The following is an 8,703-nucleotide window of genomic DNA, read 5'->3' on the forward strand; positions in this document are numbered from 1 at the left end:
GATTTTAGCCTTGTAAGGCTCATTTCAGACTTCCCACCTCCAGAACGTTAAGAGAATAAATTTGTGTTGTTTTAAACCACTAAGTTTGTAGTGATGTGTTACAACAGCAGTAGGAAACTGATACAAATGATAATGATTGCAGCAATAGCATATGTGTGTACCTCTTTTCATGGATTATCTCATTTAATCCTTGCAAGGATCCCAGAGGTGGGAGCTGTTTACACCATGTTACCGAGGAGAAAAGTGAGGCCCAAGAGGTTAAGTGACATGCAAAGGACATTTGCCAGCTAGCAAGTGATAGACCCTAGAGTCAAAAAATAACTCAAAGGCATTGAGCTAATTATTTGCATGCTATTTACTTGTAAAGAGGGGAACCCATATAGATTGACTTCATCTAATAAAGGCTAGAAGAGGATTTATATAAAAGCAAGAGGGGAGAAGGAAAAGCCATAGACAGATTGTAAACCATGAACTTCAGTTTCCTTGCCTAGCTGGCCACTGGTAATGAGGCCAGTCAGTGTTCTGATCTTGGGCTGCTAGAAAGCAAAAACTTTTAGTTGTTTATGGATGCCCCAGAAGACCTTGAGAGTTTAGCTTTCTCTGTATAATGCCTGTCAGTGTCCTGGCTGTCATCTCCATGTTCATTAGGCAGGTTTGTACCAATACCATCCTCCAAAGTTCTTGCTCCCGTGGCATCCAGCTGATTTCAGTTACCTTCCAAGCCATTTAAATTACCGGGAGCAAACCAGTGAGTCTCCTCTGTTCCCCCAGCCCTCGCACACATCCAGGTCTGGAGAAGCACAGAAAGTTTAATCCTGGATTGACCAGCGTGCCCTCCTGGCACATCAACCATTTTTCACATATTCCGTTCCTCAAATTCTCCTCTTCCTTTTATACTTTCCAAATGTCTGGGTCTGTCTGGAATTGCCTTCCTCTACCAGGTACGAAAATTGAGGCCACAGCCCTCTGTTCTTTACCACACCATGCTCTCTTCCTGGGTGTCATCTTCTAAACCAGATCTCAGTCCACTGGGTCTCCCACACGGACCTGGGTTTGTTCTGGAAGAAAGGGGAGGTCAGGACCCTCGTCTGCTGAAAAGCACAGGATTTCCTCCGAGATCAGGCTCAGCCGAGCTGCACCCCCCTGGTTACCTTGAGAACCTCACATCACCCCCCTCTGAGCCTCACTTCTCGCACCCAGTTGGGTGCACGGATGTTTGAGATAAAGAGGAGTGTGGAAATGGTCTTCTGGCTGAAAAGTGCTATGCATACATCTGTAGAGGGATACAGAAGTTCACTCAGCGCCAGTTTTCTCGCCGCAGAAGGCACGTGCCTGGCGACAGTCTGTGTTATGATGCTGCATGTTTTGCAGCGCTTTAAGCTCAGCTTGTCCCCCGACCCCTGTTGGGTCCCACGGGGGTAAGGCTGGGTGGGAGAGCTATTATCTTCTTCCTTTTCCTCTCCTATTGGCCTTTAATTGTCTGTCAGATCTCCTAGGTACTTTAAATAAAGATGGAGAGAGGCAGCCTTTGGAAACACACAGCAATTATTTCCTTGTGAGCACTGCCACCCAGGCATGCTCTTATTTTAAAGGGGGGCTCCCGCAGTCATTTTCTGGCATGAAGATTCATAGCAACAGGGTTGCAAGTTGTAAGCTGTGCTGCTATTGTAATGTTTTAATTGATAATTAAGTCAAGAGGTTTAATTCAGCCCAGGCTCCTTTTGGCACGTGAATGATTTCTCTCCACCCAGTATCCTGTTTCCTCAAACTGAAAATGTCTCTCCCAGATGTGTCCAGCCCGCAGTGTCTTAACATTTGTTCAGTCTCCAACACACTGTCTCTGATAATAAATTACTCAGCAGTGGATGAATTAGCCAAGTCCAATGTGTGAAAAAAGATTAGGTCGGATCTAAGGAAATTTAGGTTCTAAGTATGAGCACAGGATGAGGTATAAAGATACCGAGCCTCGTGCCCTGGATGACAAAGAAGCTAACATTTATTAGTATCAGGCACAAAATCAGTTGTTGGCATTATCTCATTGAATCCCCACAACAGCCTCAAGGGTGGGTGCTATTATTATTTTATTTGGCAGATGAGGAAACTGAGACACAGAGAAGTTAAGTAACTAGTCCAGGGTCACACAGCTAGTTTTGGCCCCAGGATTTGAACCCAGGCAGCCTAGTGCCAGGACCTCACACTGTCCTCCCTCTGTGGATCTGAGACTATATTCGCTTTGCATTAATTAATTAATTCATTTATTCATTCATCCTTTCAACTTTACTGGGGAAGGGGGAAATTTTTATAGGAGCTGGCCCCAGAATATTTCTGCAGGAGAGACCTGTCATTAGGTCACTGCAGTCAGAAGGGACCCACCAGGTGAATGCCGGGAGGCCTGATGGGGCAAGCTGGGACCGGACAAGGATCACTTGGTGCCCTGGAAAGCCCAGCTGAGCTTGCAAATGTGGAGTAACTGGATGCTGAGTGGGGCTTTTCCTGCAGCCTGGGAAACTGGTGCTTGAGGCCATCACTGAAAAAAAGAGGTGCTAAGAACTCTACAGCCTTGAGAAAACTGCCGACAAGTAGGGCCCAAGTGCTGTCTCCCAACTTCAACCCAGCAGATTATTATGAGCAGGGGAAGATGCTTTACTATGTTCAACCCCACCCAGGCCCACTGCATAAACAGAGGCAGCTGGGAGGGGCAGAGGGAGCCTGAAGCCCAGTGAGGCCCTGCAAGGGTGGGGCACAGAGGGCAAGTCAGGGACCTGGCAAAGCCCGGGCAGGGGTATCCCTCAGAGTGTAACCGAGCAGGACACCATAGGGCCTTCCCAGGACAGACACCCCCCACCCCCAATGTACTCTGCCTGCCTCTTGTTTGTAGAAAAACTTTAGCCTCCTAGGTCTTCCCCGAGTTCCAAAGAATAAATTTAATCAGAGAAGTAAGAAAATGCAGAAACAAAGGAAAACAGTCAAACACGACAAAATAATAATGGTTTGGCCATTAAACAAAGTCAAGGACCTTTTGTTCCTCCTCAAGGGCTATAGGTAACATGCTGAGCCATATCCTTTGAGCTGTTTTACAGATACTGAAACACCCACCAGCTGGAAGAAGTTAAATGTATGCTGCCCACAAGCACGTAGACCCCAGGTTGGTTGGAACCAGAAGGTTGATGATGTTGGCTCCCAATTGTCTCACCACCTACCAATCAGAAGAATGTCTATGAGCTGATCATGCACCTGCAACCCTCTCCTCAGCACCTAGCCCCTTCCTGTTTTCCATATATTATCTCTGAGCTAAACCTGGGGTGTTGGGGGTTGGTTCTTTGGGATATGAATCCACCTTCTCCCCAGGATTGCTGGCTTTCTCAATAAAGCTGTCTTTCCTTTTACCCAACACTGTCTCTCAGTATTGGATTCTTGAGCCACGAGCAGCTGAACCTGAGTTCGGTGACAAGAGGGTCTTGAAGGCCACGAAGTGGGGAAAAGCAGAGAAACAGAGGCTGCTTTTGCCCTTGCCCCCTACTCCCCCCTTCTTGTCCTGAGTTATGTTCCTAGGGCCAAACTAGGGTACTTAAAACAACGGAAATGTATTGCTTCACAGTCTGGAGGCTAGAAGTCCAAGATCGAGGTGTCATCACTGATATTAACCTTGATCACCTGGCTTGACTCAGGATTTGCCAGGTTTCTCCACTAGAAATTTATCCTCAATCCATGCTCTTTGGAAGTAAGTCACATGGATCAGCCCACCCTCAAGTGGCACTTTACGTATTTTAACTCATTTAACTTTCACAGTAACCTAACCGGGCAGGGCCTCTCATCATCTCCATCTTACAGAGGAGGGAACCGAGGGAGGTTAGGTGGTGACGGAGGCCATGGGAGCTCTCCTGCCTCTCCGAGCAGACGGGGCTCCTGCACCCATCTCTCTCCAAGTCTGCCACCTTCTCTGCATCCTGCCTGTGGTCCTCACCCTTCACACATCCAGGGGTGGAAACAATCCAAGTTCCTTTGTGGCCCCAAATCTGATATGAGACTGTACCTGAAAGAAAGAGGCCCCGAACCACATTCCTTCTTGCCGACACTCTTGGGTCCCGGAGCCTGGAGCCTGAGCTATTTATTGTGGACACCCTGCTGCCCACTTTCATTTCTGGCATGGTCTAGATGGACACAGATAGAGACAGAGCGGGGGAAGCGCCCTCAGGGGATGAACTGTGAAACTCACAAGAGGGACCCTAACAATGGCTGCATCCCTCCTGGATCCTGCAAGGGAGAGGCAGGCTGCAGGGAAGCCCGGCGTCAGCCGGGACCATGATTTTGGCACGAGGGAGCTAGGATCATGGTCTTGGAGGGTGGGGGAGGAATAGGATCATCAAGACAGGGAAAAGCAGAGGCTGCCTGGGGGGCTAGGGCTCTGTTTGGGAGCACACGTTCTCCATCCCTTCATTCCAAGGAGCCTCCCCTGCACCCCAACTCCATCTTCTTCCTCCCTGAGAATTCACCCTCAAAACGACTCACACAGGGAATCGACTGTCGTGCTTTTACTCAAGCATTCTGTACTCAACACACAGCTAACAAGGGCCTGCTCTGTGCTGGGAATCGTGCCAGGGGCTCTGCACATGCTCTCCCCCTTTATCCATATAGCGGCCTGGGGGTTGGGGGGAGGATTTTCACACCCATTTTACAGATAAGGAGACAGAGGCTTGGAGAGTGAAGGTGACTCACAGCTGGTGTTGGAACCAGAATTCAATTCAGGGTTTGTTTGGTTTTTTTTTTTTGGCCGCACCGCGCAACATGCAGGATCCCAGTTCCCCGACCAGGGATGATCGAACCCGGCCCCCTGCAGTGGGAGAGCGGAGTCTTAACCACAGGACCGCCAGGGAAGTCCCTCAATCCAGGGGTATTGACTGCAAAGACTCCGCTCTTGCCACCCATGACTCATTCACTCATTCATTCAAAAAAGTTATTTTTGACCCGTGCACATATGCCAGCTGTTGTGCAAGGCACTGGAGGTACAGAAATAAACGAGACGGACATGGTGCTTGTCCTCGTGTCCTCACATTCCGGGGGGAAGACAGATCCCTCCCTCACCCGGTAAGCAGCACATCAGCTCATTGTGAATCACGGTCATTGCCATGCAAGGAGGATGGTGATGTGATGTGAGAACAGAGAAGCATGAGGTGGTGGGAGGGGATCTAATACAGACTGTGTGACCAGGGAAGCTATCTCTGGGCAGGTGACATTTAAAGTCTACCCGAATAATTGGAAGAGCAACAGGAAAGGTACTTAAGGAACATCAAGAATGAAGGCCGTGGGGTCTGAAACAGGACCAGAGGGAAGGCAAGAGTGAGTGGAGTAAAGTGAGGAGGGGGAGAAGGTAGGATGTGAGGTCAGAGAGGTGGCCAGGGTCCAGGTCCCGCAGGGCCTTGTAGATCAAGGTAAGGGGTCCAGAATTTATCCTGGGTGTGACGGACGCTGTTGGAGGGTTTTAAGGCAAGCAACAAGTCCCTGCTTTCAAGATGCCCGTACTTTAGAGCAGGGGTTCTTAACCTCAGGGCTGTTGACCTTTTGGACTGAGTAACTCTTTGTGGTGGGGCCTGTTCAGACGTTACCAAATGCCCCGCCCCCCACCTTGAGAACCAATGACTTAACATATTAGTGGTTTACTTGCTGCTGTCACAGCAAGGAAGGGGCTGGATCTGCAGGAGAGATGACCTGTAGACCCAACCATGGGATGCTTGGGAATGCCAGAGTTGGAAGCAGGCAGCTGAGCTCCAGGGCAGCTAGAAATTGTAATCTCTCTAATATCAGGACAAAGTTGCCTGACACGCCACCTTGACTTAGAAGTCCAAACAAAGAAAATAATATCCAACACTGTTCTGGCTTATGAATCACTAACCTAACCTGACCACAACCCTGAGAAGAAGTTACCTCTGAGAACCCCATTTTACAGGTGAGGAGGCTCAGAGAGGTTAAGCGACTGACCCAAGGTCACCCAGCTAGAGATGGGAGGATTGAGACCCAAAATCAGATTTCTCTGACTCTACAGCCCATGTGTTGCTTTATGTGTGTGTGTGTTTACATAATAAATTCTAATATCTTTCCCGAGCTTGTTTTAAAAAATAAAGCCAGGATAGCCTTTTGTTTTCATCCAAGCCTGGGATTTATCAGGCGGTCCATCCAGGTCACCCAGAGAAGGCTTGCGGAAGCCAGAGCACCCCTCCCTTCTCCTCCCTCCTCGGGTCCTGTGTTTGGGTAACTACGCCTTCGATAGAGAGTACATATTTAAGCATTTGCAGGGCCCAGAACATCTGCTGCACGGGATGCTCGCGTTCCCTCCTGCAGGTGCGTGGTTCTGCGTGGGCGAGACCGAGCGTGGAGAAGACGTGCTATAAATGTCAGCACGATATTCACACCCGACTGTCTAAGAATTAACAAGCCTTTGCCGAATGGCTTCTGTCGGCAGCCCCAGACGTGGGGGACACACCCCTTTCAGGGACCGTGCGTTCGTGGTTTGTGCCGTTGGCATCGCGAACGCGTGGGGTTGTGTTTTGGGGAGGTGGGAGCACACGCACGTTCATGTTCACACAGCCCGGCCAGAACCGAACCAGCCTGGTGGAGCCCAGCCAGTGAGTCAGCCGGCTGCCGCCCAGGGAAGGGAAGCAGGGTGGTGGTGATGTTTTCAGATGGAATGCTGCTTCCTGCCGCCAACGGAAGAAAAAAAGTCTTCCTGGTAATTTGGAGGAAACAAACAACCAAATCAAACCCCGACTCTTAACCAGCTCTAGGGAGACTCATTAGTATGAGAGGTACTTTATCATAAAGGAATTGGGCTTCTCTTCACGGAAGTAATCAACGTGAAAGCCTGTCTGTTTCTCACAACCAAATTTGAAAACAAGCCAGAGTGAGTTTTACCAAGGCTTCCGTTTATTCCTCCCTTGGATCATTAGGGAGACAGCTTTTCATTCTCACTGTCCTTACCTGAGGTGTGTTCCCAGCCTTTGGTCTATCACATTGTCCTGGGATGAGACCAGACGGTGGATGTCTTGCTAGGGCATTGGGAATAGGGACAGACTTCTGGTAGCCAGGTCTAGGGGGTCCAGTGGACACCTGAGGTCTCTCTCTGACCTGTGTCCAATCTCCCTTCTGGTGAGAGCACCCCAATTTATTGTGGGGATCCACCATTCCCTCACGCTTAAGTCTACATGGTTTGGGAGGAGCTGGCCCCCTCCTAGTTCTGAAGATGAAGATGTGACCCAGGCCCAGCCAATCAGCAAATACCATTGCCATGGGCTCAGTCATTGGTTTAAGGACGGGTACATGACCCAAATTAGTCCAGTGAGTGACAAGTCTGGGACCTTAGCTGGAACTATTGGGAAAGGGAAGTTATCTTTTCACTGGTATTGCTAACAGCAAAGAGGTGAGGCTGGGGCTGCTCAAAGTCATCTTGCCACCAAGAGGGAAGGGCCTGTCACAGAATAAAGCTGACCTAGAGGAAAGTAGAGCTCAGAATACGAGCAATAGACAGCTTCCAGATGCCATCTCTAGGGCACCTAGATCCACCTGTGCCTGAAGCTATCATGGCCCTGGGCTGTATTAGATAAGTGAGGTCATATATCCCTCTATGCTCAAGCCAGTGTAGATTGGGTTTCTAACACTTTCTACCAGGAGATTCTTAACTCACACCAGACATTTACTTAACCAAGGGATCTGATGCTCCCAAGAAATTAGGGCAGGGCTCAGTTCAAGGGCAGACTGAGGGTGCCTGCTTATAGCTAAGAAGCTTGAGTCTGGTAGATGCTAAAGGTCCCAGCCCAAGACTAGGAATTTTCCTCCACGTTGTGTGGTAATCAAAACCAATCCTTTGTGTAAAGATGCCCGACATCATTAGTTATCAGGGAAACATAAGTCAAAACCACAATGAGATACCACTTCTCACCCACTAGGATGATCAGAATTTTAGTGGAAAAAAGCACATCAGCAAGGATGGAGAGAAAGTGGAGCCCTCATACGCTGCTGTGGGGAATGTAAAATGGTGCAGCTACTTTGGAAAGCGGTCTGCAGTTCCCCAAAACGTTAAATATAGAGTTACCATATGACCCAGCAATTCCTTTCCAAGGTCTATACTCTAGAAAAGTTTTTGTTCACACAAAAACTTGTACATAAATTATTCATATCAGCACTATTCACAATAGTCAAAAGGTGGAGACCACCCAAATGCCCATCAACAGACGATGGGTAAACAAAATGTGGTCTATCCATGCAATGCAATATTATTCATCCATAAAAGGAACGTGTGTTGGTATGGCTACAACACAGGTGAGTCCTGAAACACTGCACTAAGTGAAAGAAGCCAGACACAAAAGGTCACATATTGTGTGATTCCATTTATAGTTAATGTACAGAATAGGAAAATCCACAGAGACAGAAAGTGGATTAATAGTTGCCATGGAATGGGGAAGGGAGAAATTTAGACTAACTGCTAGTGGGTATGGGGTTTCTTTTGTGGGATATGGAAATATTCTGGAATTAGATAGTTGCACAGTATAATGAATATACTAAAAAACCATTAAAATATATACTTTAAAATGGTAATTTTATATTATGTGAAGTGTTATCTTGAAAAATGCTATATAAGAGGAGAAAAGAAAAAACCAGCTCTGCTGGGAGGAGCTGAAAGAAACCAGGCAAGACCTCGTTCATGTGAAGGAA

The sequence above is a fragment of the Eubalaena glacialis genome, chromosome 7 (genome assembly GCF_028564815.1).
Source record: "Eubalaena glacialis isolate mEubGla1 chromosome 7, mEubGla1.1.hap2.+ XY, whole genome shotgun sequence".
In the NCBI taxonomy this organism is placed as follows: Eukaryota; Metazoa; Chordata; class Mammalia; order Artiodactyla; family Balaenidae; genus Eubalaena; species Eubalaena glacialis.